This window comes from Camarhynchus parvulus, chromosome 9, assembly GCF_901933205.1.
Source record: "Camarhynchus parvulus chromosome 9, STF_HiC, whole genome shotgun sequence".
Taxonomy (NCBI): Eukaryota; Metazoa; Chordata; class Aves; order Passeriformes; family Thraupidae; genus Camarhynchus; species Camarhynchus parvulus.
This window is the reverse complement of record NC_044579.1, coordinates 10,782,435-10,800,944: the sequence shown is the minus strand read 5'-3', so window position 1 is coordinate 10,800,944 and position 18,510 is coordinate 10,782,435. Positions and strand designations below refer to the sequence as shown.

Below are 18,510 nucleotides of genomic sequence, written 5' to 3'. Positions count from 1 at the left end.
AAGACATTTTACAAAATCCCCAACATGGGGATGAACAAGCTCAGCACTGATGCTCCAGAGTCGCCGTGGGAGGTGATCCCAAGCTATTTCTCCTTCAACAGAGCAGCACAAATTGCAGAAGCAAGGCTGCCCTTCCAGGAGCACCAAGGGCTCCCCAGGGCAGAGCTGGCAGCAGCCTCCCCTCAAGCTCAGAGGCTTGGGAAAAAGTGTGGAGACTTTCATTCACAGTGAGTCATTCCTGGGAGCTTCCTTGGTAGTGCAAGATTTGCCAGTGCCAATGTTTGGGACATGGAGGTGAGATTTCCAGGCAGGGAATTTGTGATTTGCTATTGGCACTTACGTATCATCTCTTGGCATCCTTTTGGCTCAGCAGACTTAATGCTAACAATGAGAATTCGGAGGTTTTTTTCACCCTGACAAAAGAAAGAAGTGCAATCTAGGCATGTGGAGAGAAGTGGAGGAGGGGCTTGAAAATGTACCTGAAGAAATTTGCAATTCCCTGCTTCCCTTTGCAGTTCTCCTGGGGTCCTCTCAGGACCTGGAAAAGCAGAAATACCACAGATTTTGCACACTGCTCTGCTGGAGTCCAGGGTGCCACTGATCATACTCTGCCACCAATTTAGCAGGCAGAGCACACTACATTTCATACATCCAAAATAAACGAGCTCTCCGTCACCTCTACAAAATATGCACACCTAGACAAGTCAAATAGGCAGCTGGGACTATTGCCTAGAGATCTGTGGAGTGGGCTGGAGAGGGGCAAGCAGAGCCACAGCTATAAAATCAAACAGCATGGATTACAAATGGATCCACGCTGGCCACTGGGCAGTTCAAACACTAAGCTACAAGAGCACTTCTGTGCTCAAGCAAAAGGTATCCAGCTAAGATAGTCTGTTTTTTATGTGTGAATAGCCAGGGAATGAAAAGTTTCCAACCGTGGTTCAAAGAGAGCTGAGACCTTCCATGAAGGCAGACACAATGCTTCTATTTTGGACACCTATGTTACAGTGAAGGGAGACTTCTGAGAAACACACACAATATTGTGCTACCACAAAATAAACTGAGAAACCAATCTTTGCACAGAAAAAAGGAAATCTGCAATCAGTGTGGCCCAAAGACCTGAGAAGACCTAAGGGATCCAAAGTGAGATCCCCCCTCACTGGAAAAATTCCAATTAACTGTCATGGAACACTTGGAGACATCTGACAAGAAGCATTTATTTTATACATTCTGCCTCCTGACCTTTGTAATGGTTTTACAATGTAAGCAGCTCCACTAGCCTCCCTGGGAGGCTGTTCCACTGCCCCAGTGGACACAGCAGCACATCCACACTGTGCATCAGATTGCACAGCAGCAGCCCCAAGCCAGCCCAGCACAAGTCTCCAAATCCAGAGAAAATGCAGATTTGAGCAGGTTTTCAGATGGGCTGAATGCCTTCTTCAGGACAGGCCCAGGACTCTCAAACCCAGAGCAGCTTTCCCAGGAGGTGTCTCCTTGCGAGCCCAGCCTGGTCCAACCAGTGCCCTGCAGCCCCACTCCCACCTCCCCTGCCACACCAGGGGCTGCACCCAGCCCTGCTCAGCACCACCTGCAATAGGATCTCAGTGTCACAAACACTCCAAGAGTTTCTTTTCTCAAGTTCAAGCCCTCGCTGGCAGCTACACACCTGCTCCTTCGCTTCATCTCCTCCCCTCACAGCACTAAGTGCTTGAGCACCAGATTCCCAGGGTGGCGGCTCCATATTCAGACAACATCCTTCCCCTTCTTGTTCCTCCAGAGAGGGACACAACAGGCAAAAATCCTCCAAGCACCACCATGCTCCAGAGCACATCACTGTCTCTCCCTTCCCTTCCCAGGAATCAGCTTTCCTGTGGTGCCACAAACTCCTCAGGCAGCTGCAATGTCTCCAGCACTGCCTACCAGGTCTGCCTGTGCTGCTGCCAGCGGGGAAGCCCAGCTCTCCCTGAGGAATGATTCCCTCAAGTGACTCTGGATATCCTGGGATGAGCAAAATATTCAAGGGTAAAAGCCAGTCAGATGAGTTTTTCTTTTTCAAGTTTGGGCTACACAGCATTTCCACACCTGGTACTTATATTAATCATGTTAATTTAATCCCATTTAACCTTACAAGTAAAAGCAAACAAGAATAAGACATCAAGATGCTTCAATCCCTGTCCTGCAGCTCAGATAGGCTGCTCCAAGTGTGCTTTACACATCAATCAATTTAAAGCAATATAAAAATAGAAAGCCCAGGAGCTACCAGCCTCCCCCAACTTCCAGCCCTCCACATTCCCAACCCACCCACCTGGTCCTCCTGGAGACTATCAGAGCAGCTTTCTTTTGCATACCTGTCCCTTTCTGGCCAGCACAGTATAGTTGCATTCTGCAAAGGGGACTAGACAAAGCTGTGTACACACAGAAAAAAAGGAGGACAAGAGAAACAAGAGTGAGACAATCCTTCCCCTCCTGTGATGTGTATTCCTTTTGCTCCCCATGTCTCTAACATTTCCCTCTGCAAATATTTGGTTGCACCATCACAGGGAACTTGCTCAGGCTCTGCCTGCACTGGCCCCATCAGTGCATCTTGAAATTCAACCTTCAAAGAACAGCACCCTGGAATTTGAAGTCCAGGAGCCTCCTGTCAGAAAGTCTGCTCTGTGACCCACAGCACCTACACAGTGGGAAAGCTGAGGTGGAGCTGCAGGCAGCAGTATGCTGTGACAGTCATCAATATTAATTATTTGGGGAGAATATGATTGATCTCACAAGGGCAATGAATTCATTTCTCCAGCTGAATGACAAACAAAAGGCAATACATGCACTGCTGACATTTCCAAAGGCTACGAGGTGCAGAGACACAAGGAAATGCTGCTCTGCACTAAAGTCCTGCTGCAAAGAGCCAAAAATCTGAAAAGCCTCTGAAATGTTCATTTCTGAGCACCTTCAATGCCAGGAAGTAGAAGCCTTCATATTCTCAAATCTGTGCTGACCCCAGCCCTGGGCTGGCTCCCATCTTTGCACTGAGAGGAAGCAATCACTGAGTATCTTTGGGAAGTTGGTGTCATGGTTTGACTGTGGCCCAGTGCCAGGTACACACAAAAGCTGCTCGCTCACCCTCCCCTCCCGGGCCACAGCTGGGCAGAGGAGAGAAGAAATTAATGAAGGGTTCATGAGTTTAGATGAGGACCAGGAAAAAACACTCCAAGGGCAAAACAGACTCAGCTCAGAGGTACAAACTGAATTTATTACTAGCAGAGCCAGAAGAGGATAATGAGAAGTAAAAGAAAGCCCTTAAAACATGTTTTTTCCCCCAACCCCTCCCCTCCTTCCCACCAACAGCACAGGAAGACAGGGCCATGCAAAAACCAACACAGTTGGGTTGAGTTTCCCTCCTGCTCTTCGACACTTCTTGTCAGCAACTACAGAGTCATTGCACCTGACACAAAAGGGGGCAAAAAAACATTTCTAAGGGGGAAACATGACCCTCCTGGACTATTCAACAGGGCTGAAATGCAAGGTACAGCTCCCCTGTGCAATGGGAGAAAAGGAAGACACAGCCAGCCTGGAGAAAAGCGTTTCCACCTCTCCATGGGGTCAGGAGTCCGTGTGTGAGAAACCTCCCAAGGGGACAGAGCTAACCAGGCTCCCAAAATTCTACACAGCAACGAGAGAGAGGACAAGGAAGGAGGAGAGAGGTAAATGCACTGAGGCTATTTCTTCAGGAGAATGGATATGGGGGAAATCCCATCCCAGTCCACAGGGATGTTATTCCAGTGGAGTCTGAGCTCTGTCCTTCAGTCACCCCAACACATCAGCTCAAATGCAACCAGCACAATTTGCTGGAGTAACACATTTTGGGATCCAGCAGCACAACTGTGTTCGTTCAGAGAGGCTGGGTGCCCTCAAGACCTCCACAGCTTGCCAGCTGGGCAGCAACATCCTCCTCCCAGATCCCTTCCTAAAACGAAGGGCTGGGAGGTATCTGTGCTTGAAGGGAGAGGGGCTCTTTCTCAACAGAACAAACCCAATTATTTGTATTAGAGTGAATTTGCATGGTTCTTACTGACAAATTAAGTATTTTTTTACACATCTCAGAGCTTTGACTCAACAGATTGCTAATAAATTCATGTAGGTGGGGCTCTGGATGTTACTATGGTGGGAGGGAGGTGAGGTTTTACTTTTTGCAACAGGACTAACCTGAGAAAAAATAACTAGGAATTTGGACTCCTTACACTGCCATTTACTAGACTCCTGTAAGTCCCTAAGGTTGAAGATTTTAAAACAGTCTCTAGTTTAGGGTAGAAATATGAGTTTCTGGCTAATAAACATGAAATCTGTATACAGGCATCAATCACCAAATGCAGTACATGGAAAACTGTAGTGCCTCCCTGATAATCAGGCATTAGAGAACTTATAAATGGCTGGCCCCTGAACTGAGTGCATTAGTAGAGCCTGCTGAAATCTGTGCCTCTGTTTCCCCAGCCACATTTAGAACAGCCTCTCCCCATCTCACACCACAGCAGTGCATCTTAATATCTCTAAAGTGCTTAGAGATGCTGAGATGAAAGATAACATATGAGTGCAAAGTATAGATTAATTCCCTGAGCTCAACAGTCAGTGGAGCTGATGGAGCTAAAAGTAACACATACCCACCACAAAAAACTGGGGTTCTGAGCCTATCTTAAATAGTAGCTACTTAAGGAACAGGTCCCTTGGAACAAGTAATTTCGGGGCTGGTTAGTTAAGCCCCAGCAAGCAAGAAACAGAGAAATGCAATGCACTTCTATGAAAAATGGATGCTTTTACTTTTCCAGAAGGTCTTCAACCTATTCCTATAGAATTTGGCTCATTTCAGTTAGAGCTGCTCACATTTTATCAACCACCACATAAAGAACATAACCAAACATAATTTGAAAAGCTATTTCCCTTTCTGTTTGTTTTTATAAATTATTAAAAATCCAGTTTAAATATTGCAAAAAAAACTTTAAATTGAGCAAGATAAGTTTTGGCATCCTTCCAAGTAGAAGGCAAACCCCAAAACGTTACTGCAAATCCAACAGATGGGTGTTATTTTTCACGCTTTAAAATTTCATTCCTTTGCACTGAGATTAACTGTAATTAGCTCTTTATTTACATCTAAAACAAAAAGTAAAATGACAAAGAAAGGCAGCTATAACCACAACTCACAGGCAGAAAAAGGCCAAAAAAAGAAAACCAACAAAAATTCCCTCTGAGAAGAAAACATGTCCTTCTTGCCAAGCAGCATAATTGTTACAAATATACAGTTAAACAGCTCCACAACATCCTGTCAGCACTAAGGATAAACATTTAAGTCACAGTTTGCAAGCCTTTACACAGAAATTGATCAAATACCTAAGAATCTTCCTCAGAACACTGGAAAAATCTCACATCCCTCTAAACAAACAGCATCAGGCCTAAGAGAGGCAAGATACTCCACCACACTTTTATTTCAGTAATGCAAGGGATTAAAGAAAACTGCGAGGAAAACAAACAAACAAAAGCAAACCCAGCAGCTTTCCCAGAGAAAGAGAGAGGTATTAAAACCTACTCTTTTTTCTTTACTTTTTTTTTTAAAGCCCTCTTCTAATTCTGATTACACCTTGGCTTAGTAAAAGCTGAAGAGGCTCCTCAAGTATTTGTGTAAGCGAATGATTCACGTTGCAGCTTTGTGTTTCAGCAAAGCTGTCCAGGGGAGCCCAGCCCCATGCTCTGACCTGGCACTGCCAGGCTGCACCAGGAGCTCCCACCTGCGCCCAGAGAGCCCCTGAGCCCCACCACAGCCAGCGCTGCAAGGGTTAAACAGCACAGCCTGCCCAGCCTGGCCCGAACGAGCTGTTAGCAATGACAAAGAGCGAGTGGGCTTGCGGGCAGCCTCAAATGCTGCAGAACCAGGTGGAAGCTGTGCCATGGCAGCTCAGGGCTGCCAGCGATGGGCGCGGGCTGGGAGCGCTGGGCACGCCGGGCTCGGCACTGGGCTCCTTCTCTGGGCACCCAGGCAGGGCTGGGAGCGCTGGGCACAGCACTGGGCTCCTTCTCTGGGCACCCAGGCAGGGCTGGGAGCGCTGGGCACAGCACTGGGCTCCTTCTCTGGGCACCCAGGCAGGGCTGGGAGCGCTGGGCACGCCGGGCTCCTGCCAGGCACAGCACTGGGCTCCTTCTCTGGGCACCCAGGCAGGGCTGGGAGCGCTGGGCACTCCAGGCTCGGCACTGGGCTCCTTCTCTGGGCACCCAGGCAGGGCTGGGAGCGCTGGGCACGCCGGGCTCCTGCCAGGCACAGCACTGGGCTCCTTCTCTGGGCACCCAAGCAGGGCTGGGAGCTCCGGATGGCCCCACTGAGTGAGATTTCCAAGCTAATGGCTCTCTGGCACCTTCCCAGTGCTCCCAGGAGAAGGAGCCACCTACCACTTCCCCGAGTGAGCCCAGGATTCATGGAAATGTCTTATTCTCTGCTGCAAATAGAGCATTTAAGTTAACAGCCTCATTTTGTTAACACATGTAAATGTAAAAAGATTCCATAAGAATCAATGTAACTTTTTCATCTAAATATCAAGTCAACACATAAGAAGACAGAGTAGAGGGAGGGAGAGAAGAGGAGGGAGGAAGAGGGAGGGAGATCCAAACACCAGGGACCTTGAATCCACTCACTGCAAAAGTTAAGGACTGAAATAATTCTCATTTACTCATATGAGAAAGTGAAGCTCTCACTTTCTCACTCTCTCCTTCTCTTTCCCTAACGCTCTCAGATACTTCTATCTTTAGCCAATTATCCTTGCTGTAATTTTCTTTAAATTGTAATTGGATAATCATCCAGACTCAGGGGAAACCTTTGTCAGAGGAATTCCTGGGGATATATTCCCATTTGATGAAACTGAGAGTTGTTAGGTTAACAAAGAACTGACTAAAGACATGATTCTTCACTTGTAGTGAAAATACTGTTTTACAAGCAACTATTTTTAGAGAACCCTGTAACAAAATACACGCACTTGTACACTTGTTTTCCTGTACTTTATTTTCTGTAAAATCAGACTCCAAAATGATAAATATCATGTTCTGTGCATGTGTCTTTTTGGGACCTCTGAGGCTGAACACAGGTAAACACAGTGGCCAAGATTGAAATTCCCCGAAGGGCAGGCACCATTGAAGCAATTTCCCCAAATCAGTTCCCTCCCTGCCCTCTCTCTGAGCTCATCTGGCTCAGTCGCGTGCAAAAGCCTCACGCAGACCAGCACTGAGGCTGAGAAACGTCAGATTAGCCCTCTGCCTGGCAAAATCACTGCTGGGGAGGGAGAAATCCTAAAATACCTCCCAAAAGAAGAAGCTGCTTTGTTCCAGTTTAGCAGGGAATCTCAGCCGCACGTTTTGCCGATGGTGGAGCAGAACAAAGCAGCCACAAACCGTGGATGGCAGAGCCCCACCTGCACACAGCCCCTGAGCCTCCTGCAGGGTGTGGAGAAGGGCATGGCACACCTGAGCCAGCTCTGCCTCTGCATCCGTCCCGCTGTGCCCAGCCAGAGATGCCGCAGCTCCCCTCCAGGTACAGCGCTGCCACCAGCCAGGCTGCAGCAGCCCGGCAGCACAGAGCACACAGGCTCTGCTCATGGGGGCACTGAAATCCATGAGCTGTGTCCAGAGAAAGACAGGGGAGGAAGGAGGCGAGCAGAGCTGCACTGTAGAACGTGTTTTAGTTCCCAGATAACGTGGCGCTGTTCACAGATTTCAGCTTATATAGGCTTTTCCCTATTTCTATTTTTATTCCCAAAGCACTCCCCATTACTGTATGATAAGGGAAAAAAAGACATGAATGCATTCACGTGCTGATATAATCTTCCTCATTGTCCACCGGGCTAATGCAACCTGCACTCTGAGAGCCAGGCTGGGGCTCTCCCACACCACCAGTCACAAGGGCTTTATGGCAAGTTTTTGCAAGTCAGTCTTGCTGAAATGGGAGGACACTTGACAAGAGAGGGGACCCAGGACACACAGGGAAAGCAATATGAATCATGTGCCTGCCAAAATAACCAACAGAGAAATCCAAGCAGAAGTGAGAAGAAGGAATAAAAACTCAAAATTTTGGACTCTTATTCTGAATAAAGAATATAATTCTTCCCCCCTAGAGCTGGCATCTGGTTCATGCAGGTCTTGAAGGAATAAGGCTAGGACAAAATCTTTCTGCCTCGTTCTTCCTGAATGCTTATTTTAGAGCTTAAAATTACAGCTCTGAGGCCAGCAGGGAGGCATTTCCCACACCTCCAAGTATCCAGGCTGCTACACCACTCCTCTTAAGTCTCTCTTATCTGTGTGTGCTTTGTGGTGCCAGGTGTTTTTGGGTAGTGCTACCTGACCCTGGGGATGAGGCTGCTGGAGCCCAGAGCAGGGCTTATGCTGAAATGCAGAATACCTGCACAGACCAACAGAGTCTGGAAAGGGAGAGCCCAGAAGTGTTCACACACAAGCTTTCCTTCCACACCCTGGAGGGATCAGAGGACTTTCTGGACTCTGGGGAGGCATGGACAGACATTAGCAAGCATCCTATCAAATGCAGACACTTTGAACTCAAGCTAGAAGCAGGGACATGGAAAGCAATCCCAGGGGTGTGGGGATGCAGCTCTGCCTTGCACAGAGGCATGGAGTCAGAAACACAACCTCTTACCCCACAGCCCCTTCCTCCAGCTCCATGCAGCAGCTCCCACCTTCCCAGCTCAACATTTCCAGTCACTGCAGTGCCCTGCAGGCTTCCACCACCCCAAGTCCTTTCAGGCTTACTCTCCATGTCCCTCATTATCCTACATCCTTAGGATGCTGCTCCTCCAGACAAGGTGATCGCAGCAACAACACCATGCCTACTTCCAGGGAAGAATATCTGGGTTTTGGAGTTTAATCCTCTCTGCTTGCCCTCTCCTGCTCACCACAGGCAGGCAACGGAGACAGAAAGCAGGAGCCTTTCCAGCACCAAGCCTGCCCACCCAAGAGCCTGTGGGCTGGAGCCCATGAAAACAAGGGATGACTTTCCTGCAAGGAATACAAGACAGCAAGTAAATCTTCCAGAGCTGCCAAAAGCAACCTGTTATAAATGACCCTCTAAGTTATGAGATATGGACTCTCCACAGTACAGTTAATAAATAACACCTCACAATCCTGGAAGCGTATGCTGGGTGACACTTCTGCTTGCCCGAGAGGGGCACGGTTAAAAATGGAGTGTCAGGAAAATAATACTTTTTAATTACAAAGGAGATAAGGGTTTTTATAATACAAGGAGCTCACTGCAATCTCACAAATCCAGAAGTGAAAAGCTTTTCCTAGGACAAAAAACAGAATGCATGGAACAAAATCCATCATTATATAAGAAAGATCTGTAAAGCCAACCAGAATTTTATCCAAGCACTATAACCAGCTATTCACAAAGCAGAGGTCAGGATGAAAAGAGTGTGCATGTGAGAGGGCATTTATAATCCAGTTTACTGTGACATCCCAAGGCCCCAAGATCAGGATTCTGTTGTGCCAAACACTGTACAGGCACACTGCAAGAAACCAGCCCAGGGTGAGGAACAAGCACTGCCACTGTAACAGGGGAAAGCGACATTGGCACAGAAAAGGGACACCTGAAGTAGTGAAGCACTGATGGTTTCCTTTTCCCCCTTCTTTTTTAGGAAACCATCCGGTTTCCCTCCAGGTATACACCCCCCCATCCCCAAAAAAAAACCAAAACAAAAAAAAAAAAACCCTGCTTCACATAAGGGGGCAGCTGCCCCCAACAAACACAGCAAAGGCCATCTTGCTGCCAGCATCGAATCGCTTCCAGTCTGTTTTCTTGCACATGTCTCTTTCACTTTATTTCCCGGCTACGGCTTAAGCCTTCCTCTCCCCACTTCCATTTCAGAGACCCGTCTGACAGCAGAGAGCAGCTATCAGAGGCTCAAGAATTTGCGATCCGGATGAAAATTAAAGTTGCATTTCTCAGCGCGTGTAACGCTCCAGCCAGCAATATCCACATCTCCACGGCCCACGGGAGCGAATTGAAGCGAATCCCTCCGCATGTCGGGGACCGGGGCATCGCCAGCCCGCCCGCAGGAGCGGCGGACACAAACCCGCGGTCCCGCGGCTCGGCTCGGTCCCCGCGCACCGCGGGATCGCCCAGGGTCCCCCGAGGGTCCCCGGCCCCATCGCGCCCAGCCCGCTCCGCGCCCCCATGCCCGGCCCCATCGCTCGCTCCCATCCCACCGTGCCCACCTGTCCTCCCTCGCTCGTAGCCCGCCGGGCGCTGCTCCTCGGGCTCTCCCCGAGCGCTTCCTCTTCCCTCCTTCCTCTCCGCCCCGTGCCAGCCGAGGAGCGGGGGCCGCTGCCGGCTGCGCGCCGCCGCCGCCCGGCTCCCCCCGCGCCGGGGCTGGAATCCGCCTCCTCCGACACAAACTTTCCCTTCGCGCGCGGGGAAGTTCACGGCCGGGGCGGGCCGGGGCGGGGCGGGACAGGCTCCCTTGTCCCTTGTCCCTTGTCCCTGCCCACGCCTACAGGAACACGGGCGTCCCCCGCGCACCCCCGGCAGCGCGGCTCACCTGGGGGTGCGGGGAGCGCACAGCTGTGCCCGGCGCGCCGCGCTCTCCTCCTCTTCCTCCTCCTCTTCCTCCTCTTCTGCCTCCTCTTCTGCCTCCTCGCCGTCGTGCCCGATCCGCGTCCCCGGCTCCGCTCCGCCCCGCCCGCCCCTCTCCCCGCGGCCGCGCTCCGGGGGCGCTCGGGGCGGTCCCGCCGCGGTCACTGCGGGGCAGCGGGGCCGGGGCAGGGCAGGCTCAGGCTCAGGCACAGGCACAGCTCCGTCCCTCCGCTGCTGCCGGCTCGGCTCGGGCCGGGGGAGGCGGGGTGCGAGGCGGGGTGCGCGGGGCCACGGCTCCCTCTCCTGGCCGGAGCCGTCCTGCCGGCGGCAGCTGCCGGGGCCGGGAGGCGCCCGGAGCCCCTGCAGCCGGCCCGGAGCCCCTGCAGCCCGCCCGGAGCCCTTGGAGCCCGCCCAGAGCCCTTGGACACGTCCTGGACACTTTGTGGACGGAGCGGGCTGGCGGACACAGCCCTGCCGCTGCCGCAGCCTCTGAACGCTCTGCGGGCCGCCTGCTCCCTGGGAAAATAAAGTTTCCCCATTCTCCTCTCTGGTGTGCTGGGATTCCTTCTTAGTAATTTCCTCCCAGGGCTCCCTGGACATTCTGATGCCACCTCATCCCAGAGAAGTGGCACTGGTTTTGTTCTATTGCTGGCACAGATAACAGCCTTGATGAGGCTGAAGTTGCTGATGGAGGAGGAGTGGGCACCTAAAACACATTGCAAGGGCAGTGTTAGGGAGTCTGAGGAGTGGAATAAAATTCTGCTGAGATTTGGGCCAGCACCTGCTCCTGGACAATGTGGCCAGCAATTTTAAGTGCAGCCCCTATTGTAGGAGTGCCCTTGCCCAGGAAAGCTCATTGTCCTCTCAGGTTGGCCTGGAGTCTCTTCCATCCTGGCAGTGAGTAACCTGCCCTTATTGGTACTTTTATCACATCTTGGCAGGCTGACAGCAGAGAGAAATGGCTGGACACCAAGCCTGTAGTGCTAAGGAAACTCCTGTCTGCTCAAAGTGCTGCAGCACTTCTTAGCACTGCTGGCTACAACACCTGGACTGAGTTCAACACCTCAGTTGTTATCCTCAGAAGGTGATTCCAGGATATCTAGGAGACCAAATTTCACCCCAACCCATGAAGCTCCTCTGCAACAAACCTGTCCTGGGGTGCAGAGTCTAGCCAAGGCATCAGAGCCACTGATAGCCCCCATCTCCCCATCCCTCTGCAGGGCTGCATGAGGCACTGCTGCACACGTGGCTGCTGTGAGACGGGATCCCTGCCCTCAGCAGCCCCACCACCTCTCCAAGGTGGGCACACCTAAAGCTCCCCCCCACCCCGAGGAGCAGGAGCTGCAGCCTGGCTGTGCCAGGGGCTGGGAGGGAGCTGTGGTGGAAGCCAGTGCTGTTCCTGCAGCTCCAGCAGGAAATCTCTTCCTCCTGTACCTCTCTCTCCTTCCCTTCCCAGGGTTCTGGCACAGCAAAATTAGGCAGAAAGTTTCTTATCTCAGCAGCTTCTGTGTCCTGGTGGTGAATGCCCTTGAAAATCTGCCTACTTGGCTTGTGCTTAGAATCAGCTCTACTCAAGCCATCTCTAACCCAATTCCATCCAAATATTAAAGCAACTTGTTAAGGCAGAGCTCTGTGAAGACTAATTTACCCCACTCTAAGGGCAGATTGCTGCATATTTTGCTCCATGTGACCTGCACTGCTCCAGGACCCCATCTTGTCTGGAGCTACTTTAGGTGTCTGTATAACTTGGCTGCAATACTGAATATAGGCAAAACTGGAATAGCAAGGCACATTTTATGAGCTGTATTTTCCAACATACTTACTGAGAAATATATGCTTAAAATCATCTATTGAAATATGACAGTCCACTTTTCTCATGGATGAAATAACAAAAGGGTTGCATATTTTACTCATGATACCCAATGCAGCTGTGGGAGTAGCTCAGCTGTCTGGTGATTGTTACAAGAATTAAATAACAATAATAATAGTAATAATAATAATAATGATTCCTTGTTCTACGTAATATCTGCCATCCATAGATACAGAGCTGGGATAGGACATGTCATGATTCTTGTTTGGGAGGATCCAGCACTGTTGCAATACTGGTAATGCAGGTTATCAGTCACCAACACACACACCCTGGGAAATTCAACTGTTCCAAACGCCAAGCCTGCCAGTGCAAATTAGGGTGTTTAGGCCAGGGTCATTAATTTTCCCTGATCTTGATGAAAAACCAGAATTCAACTTTAGACTTCATTGAAAGGCTCATAAAAAAGATTCAAGACCAAATTTCCAGAGGCTGGTTAAAAGCTACAGCTGGTAGCAAAGCCCCAAACCACACCTGCTTATTATGTTTTTATGGGAAAGGTTTCAAACCCTTTTGTTTATGGATTAAAAGAATCAAAAATTTCCTACTGTAAAATAAGGGTAATATTTCTCACTTGGGCTCAGTGTTGTCATAAGGATATTTTTATATTGCTATTTTTTCTCCCATCCTCTCTCCACACTTGCACATGCTATTTCTGTGCAGGTTAAAATGCAACACAGTTACACTCTAGAGTGAATTATACTATGTTTTGAAGAGCAATTCAGTAAATAGAAAACATTTTTAAGCTCAAAAAGGCAGCATTGTTCCACAATTTTTGGACAGGGAGCAAAGAGTAGCATTACTAAGTGAAACCACGGGGGGGACTTAACTAGCAGAGGAATGTGTTGGTGTTGAGCCAGGACACTGGAGCTTCTGGCATTGCAACCGCTGTGAAAATATTCCACAGACCTCCAGTAACAAGTGGCCAAAGGCTTTGTTTTGCTGCTGTTCTATTCCTGTTAGGCAATTTGAAGTTACAAGCACAGGAGGATCCTGGATCATAGAGCCCAGTTCTCTGCTGTGCCAGGAATAATGTTGTTTATGGTCTTTTTCATGAAAGGACCATGCTCCCACTTTAAACAATTTTGTGGTTTTGCCTGTTACACCTCTGTGAGGTTCTCCTAGGCTGTCCATGTCCCTGCTGGTCAGGAACCCTTCCCCACATGTTCTGGCACCAGCACTGGCTCTCATTTCAGTAACTGTTTTGCTCACTTCTCCTTACTCAGGAATTTTTATGGAGATGGTTCCTGTCTGCCTTTCTCACTGAGCTATGGAGGACTGGCTTTTCAATCTTCTTTCCTAAATGACTCTCAGTTCACCTCAGACCTCTTCCCTCCATCTGCTATGGTGTCAATTAATCTCAAAGTTCATATGGGTTACCAAAAGTAGTTAGAGTATTAAATGGGAGGAGGTCTCACTGATGCTTTATACACTGAAATTAAAGTCCCCATTTCTCACTGAAATATCTCACCTGGTAATCCCAAGATTGCACTTATCTTTCTGCAAATAAGCTGTAGTGGTGACCTCATATTTCTCCTCCACTTTTGCTTGCAATACTAAGTTCCCAGGCTCGATCAGAGACTTGTTACTATTCCCATGTCAGTTCCCAATTCCCTTGTTTTTGTCCCAACTCTCAGCCTGCACAGAGTTTTCTGATTTGTTTGTTCTTAGCCAGCATTTCTGATACTGGGAGATCAAGGTAGTTTCATAACCTCTAAAAGACATGTTCTTGCTTGTTACTCACACCCACCTAACCCATTTTTCCTCCTTCCTAGTGCAGGAAATAAGCCCTAGACTACATATAATTATAGTCTGTGCAGTTATAAATGAACGTGCCTTCTGTGTTTGACACCTGCCTTTTAACTGGCATTGAGAGGAGCACACCTGATAACCTAAGATACAGGACACAGGGAAGATGGGAGAATGACAGATATTTCTGACATAGCAGCACATGGACCTCCCATCTGCTTCTGTCAAGGGAGCTGATGTTACCCGCACATGGAGCTGAACGTTTTCTGCTGAGACCATTTTGCAGCAAGGAACCTGTGCCTGGCTGAGCAGGCAGGCTTGGCTTCAGACAGGTATGGACTGCACGTTCACCAAAATGCACGAGGAGTCACAACTGCACATGTCAGGTGAGCCTGACTGACAGGGATTGTGTATTCTCTGCTGTATTGGCTATGCCCAAACCAAATCTTGGATCTCACTGCCCAGTGAGGCATTTTGTGTGAACCTCTGTAAGAGCCCTGCACGATGAGGAGGATTGGAAGCACAGCTTTTTTATGAGTTCATCTGTGTTTATTCCTGAGGATGTAGCAAATAGCTTTTGTACACGTTAATATGCTAAATATCATTAGTGTCTCTTCCCCTGTGCTACTACAGTGGTAGGACTGCTAATGCAAATGGTTCTTAAATGGAAACTTGACCTTACATGACTTGCATCCAAGTCCATTTAAATCTCTGTCACACATGTTTTGATACAGCCTAAGGCCAGAGATATTTCCAGTCCTATGAGTCTGTGTTTCATACAAACTAAAGCTGTTTCAAAGCAGTGGTGGAGAGGAATACCTTCTCATCCTGCTGAAGGCTTTGGCTTTTGGCAGGTATCTGACCCACAAGTACACACACGTTGGACACCATTTGTGTTTAGGATACCTGAACATCCTTTTGCACAGTGTATTCAAACACACCAAATCTGTGTAAATTGCCTGACTGTGGAGGTTGCAGGAACACTTAAGCTGGGTTGGCATTTCTGTTGGGAGAGACCAGCATCTGTCTCAGTTAGTCTTTGAAGAAAGCCTCAAGCCTGGCCATTAATTAGGCTGCAGTTTACCTGGCTTGCTCAGTGATGCCAGTGAGAAGTGGCAGGCTGTCAGCACATTAATAAAGCTAGATAGGCTGAACACAGCCTTGGCATCGAGGCAATTCCCTACTGATGGGTATTTCTACAGGGAGTGGTCTCTGGAGATGATTTCAAACTCCTGGCTTCTCTGGCTGATGGTTTGCTGACACCACTGCAGAAGGGAAAAAGCACTAAATTAACACATTGTCTTTCCTGGGTAAATGGAGCCAATTAAAAGATCTTATAAAAGCAAGAAAAGGCTCAATACAGTGTATTTTTATCCTACCTATTTGTAAGAGTTCCTCCTGTCTTGACATAGGTTTTTACAGGTGTTTTGGTGCTTTAATAATTTTTCAACAGTCTTTTTTTCTGAACAAAACCAGCTTCTCTGTGGTGACTGTCTGATAATAAACTGCAATGGTTAAGGAAAAAAAGAGAGCATCAAGTGTGGTAAATGAAAAAAATCCATTAGCATATTCCAAAATCTTATTATTAAAGTCAATAAGAGTTTATTTTCCCCTAAAAATGCAAGATCATTCTGCAGAATGACTTTTTAAATCTTTGATTTCACTTCAGCAGTGACGAAGCAACATTAACCTTTAGACTCTGAGTTTATCTGTGCATATGTTAAGGATTTTTTAAGGAAAACAATTCTTTTGTGTAGCTCATAAAAAGATTACACAAGCAACAGAAGATTTTAGGAGCAAACTCAAGAAATTGCAGAAAGCCTTACACAGTCACTGGAAAGGGCAGCTGCAGGTTAGCAAGACCTTGATAGAGGGAGATGCTGTTACTTGCCAAAATCAGGAATTCCTCTGTAACAGGCTGGCATGATTTAACCAAAGGGCAGGACCCTCTGCTCCTGTTAATCAGCACTGCTAATGGAGATGTAGCAGTTCACACTGGTGGAGGTTTTTGGCAATGCTGATTGCTCTGGTTAGGCAGAATAGCCATTTGCACAGAGAATGATTTCTGGCACCCTTGCAGCTCTTTTCCCAGGTCAGTGTATTGCCAGGCGTTTGAAAGTTCCTTTCTCTTAATAGCTGCTATCCATCCTTATAAAAATGAGGATAACAGATGAAGCAGAATGGCCAGTTTTGCTCTACCTCTATTGACCTCACTGGATTTACATTAGAGAGGATTTTGGAGTAATAAATTTGCATTTGCACAATTACTAGGGACTGTAATTCCTCCCACCCTGACTGCTATTGATTTCCAGGTGCCAGATCAGTTCAATGCAGCCCTGTGCCACTGCAAAGGTGCAACAAATACTGTTAGCCTCCCAGGATAAAACAAGCCTGGACAAAGGTTTTTGAAGGAATGGGTGAGCCACAGGAATATTTCATTAGTTTTGTGGATGGTGTTCAGAGAACAGCTGTAAAGGCAAGCAGAGGAACTATTCAATTTATATGGAGAATGATGAAAGGCTGCTGCCTGCATGTGTGGGTAAAACCTCCAGCTCTCACAGGCATGTGGGCATCTTGAGGAAAACACTTCGTTTAGGGCAGTAAATTATTGCTATGCAACTTGACAAAAAAAGACAGAATTAAGTCAATGGAAATTGGATGGATATACAGGCAGCCTTACTCCACAAACCATGCTTATGGAAACTTCTTTTTTTTTTGGAAGCAGATCTCCCACCTGCCTCTTCCTTATGAAATGAGAGATCTTAAAGATCACTGAAGAGGAGGGAATCAAGAGCAACGCATTTGTTAGCAAGTCATAAATTTGCAGGGAGAAAGCGCGGGGAGCAGAAAAAGAATGAACTCGAATTTCACAAGGGCGAGAGGCGCCCTCGGAGCCCGGCAGTTGCTCGGCTCATGGCACGGAGCCATCAGCTGGGAGATGCAAAGGCGCAGAGCAGCATCTGACAATGAAGTTCACAAGTCGTTAACCAGCGATGTAAAGACGTTCTCGGCAGGCTGCAAGTGAAACGACCTCCCTGGTTTAACACTTAGTCTTCATAATGTGCCAGAGACGTTTGTGAAGAGAGTAATTGGCCAAAAAGAAATGAACAATAAACCCTATGATGGAAGTCCATGCTCCTGAGAAGTTCTAATTTTTTTTTTCAGTTAACACTCTCTGTATTACCATTTCTCTGTATGTAGCATGGATGAAAGATCCTGGGTGAACTGGAGTCCTCTGCCCACCCTGAGAGGGCTGAACTTAGAGGACATTTCAAATCAAGCTTGTTCATCCTGGTAAACATCAAATCTTCATCTGATCTGAAACAAAAGGTGTCCTTTCATGTTTGAGCCACTCAACTTTTTTTTAAACCACTTAAAATACTTCAGATTTGCATTTTTTTCTTTAAGATTTTGACTTCTATTTCAAGCACATTAAAATTCTCCCCTCCACTCCTTTTTAGTCAAAACTCTTCACTGAATTCTTCTTCAGTTTATAAATAGTTTTGGTCCCTCTAAACCATCATTTCTGTGACTTTCATATTTCTGGAAAAAAAGGAACTGCTATTATTAGCCATCTACAGTCTTCAAGACATTACCCAAAGTATTGTCAAACAACTCCTGTTCCATTATTGCTGAGAGAACACCCTATTAAATGGATGGGGTTTTTTATTTGGCCAGTCACTTCAGACAGGTTTCTCAACCCACAGCTGTGAAATCAGCTAGCAAATTGAGGTTGAAAAATACCCTTGGAGGAAATTTCCAGTTTGTTCTCACATGGCTGTGTGCTCCCAGTAGCCTTTTGCGTACAAAAGAGTGGGTTAGCTGGGTGAAGAGGGGAGCTGGAGTTTGTTGGGTGTGCTGTGAAGGAGAAGGCATTAGTGCTGTGAGGAGATGCCCATGAGAAATCACCAAGAAGGTATGGAACTTTTGAAATAAGATGACAACAGGGAGGGAGCTGTTTATAAATAAGCTGTGAGTCCCCATTACTTTCCAGATATATCTGTGGGTAATGTCTGGTTGGTTCTTTCCTTTAGCTCTGCTTTTCTGCTCTTGCCACACCTGAGATATACTTACAACCTATGTTACCTGTACATAAGTCAGGTTTAAAGTACAATTTTTAGCACATCCAATGAAGTGAAAGTTCTCCTTTGTGAAGGGTAATAGGAGAAAAGGTAATAGAAAACAAATGTTACCTGGCAAGTCAGGTAAATAATTTCAAATCTGGACTTCCTTGTGAGGAAAAATATGGGGCTGCAACTCTTCCATTCTCCATGAGCACTCTGCTCTG

At 47.7% G+C, this 18,510-nt stretch overlaps 1 protein-coding gene across 2 annotated transcripts in view; it reads right to left on the bottom strand.

Moving 5' to 3' along the window:
• Nucleotides 1-10,689, bottom strand: part of IL1RAP (interleukin 1 receptor accessory protein) — a 49,302-nt gene extending 38,613 nt beyond the window's left edge. For both annotated transcript variants that reach the window (XM_030954813.1, XM_030954814.1), the window contains exon 1: nt 10,572-10,689. The gene's annotated coding sequence lies outside the window, so the exon portion shown is untranslated. The remainder of the gene's footprint in view (nt 1-10,571) is intronic.
• Between the last annotated feature and the right edge of the window lie 7,821 nt (nt 10,690-18,510).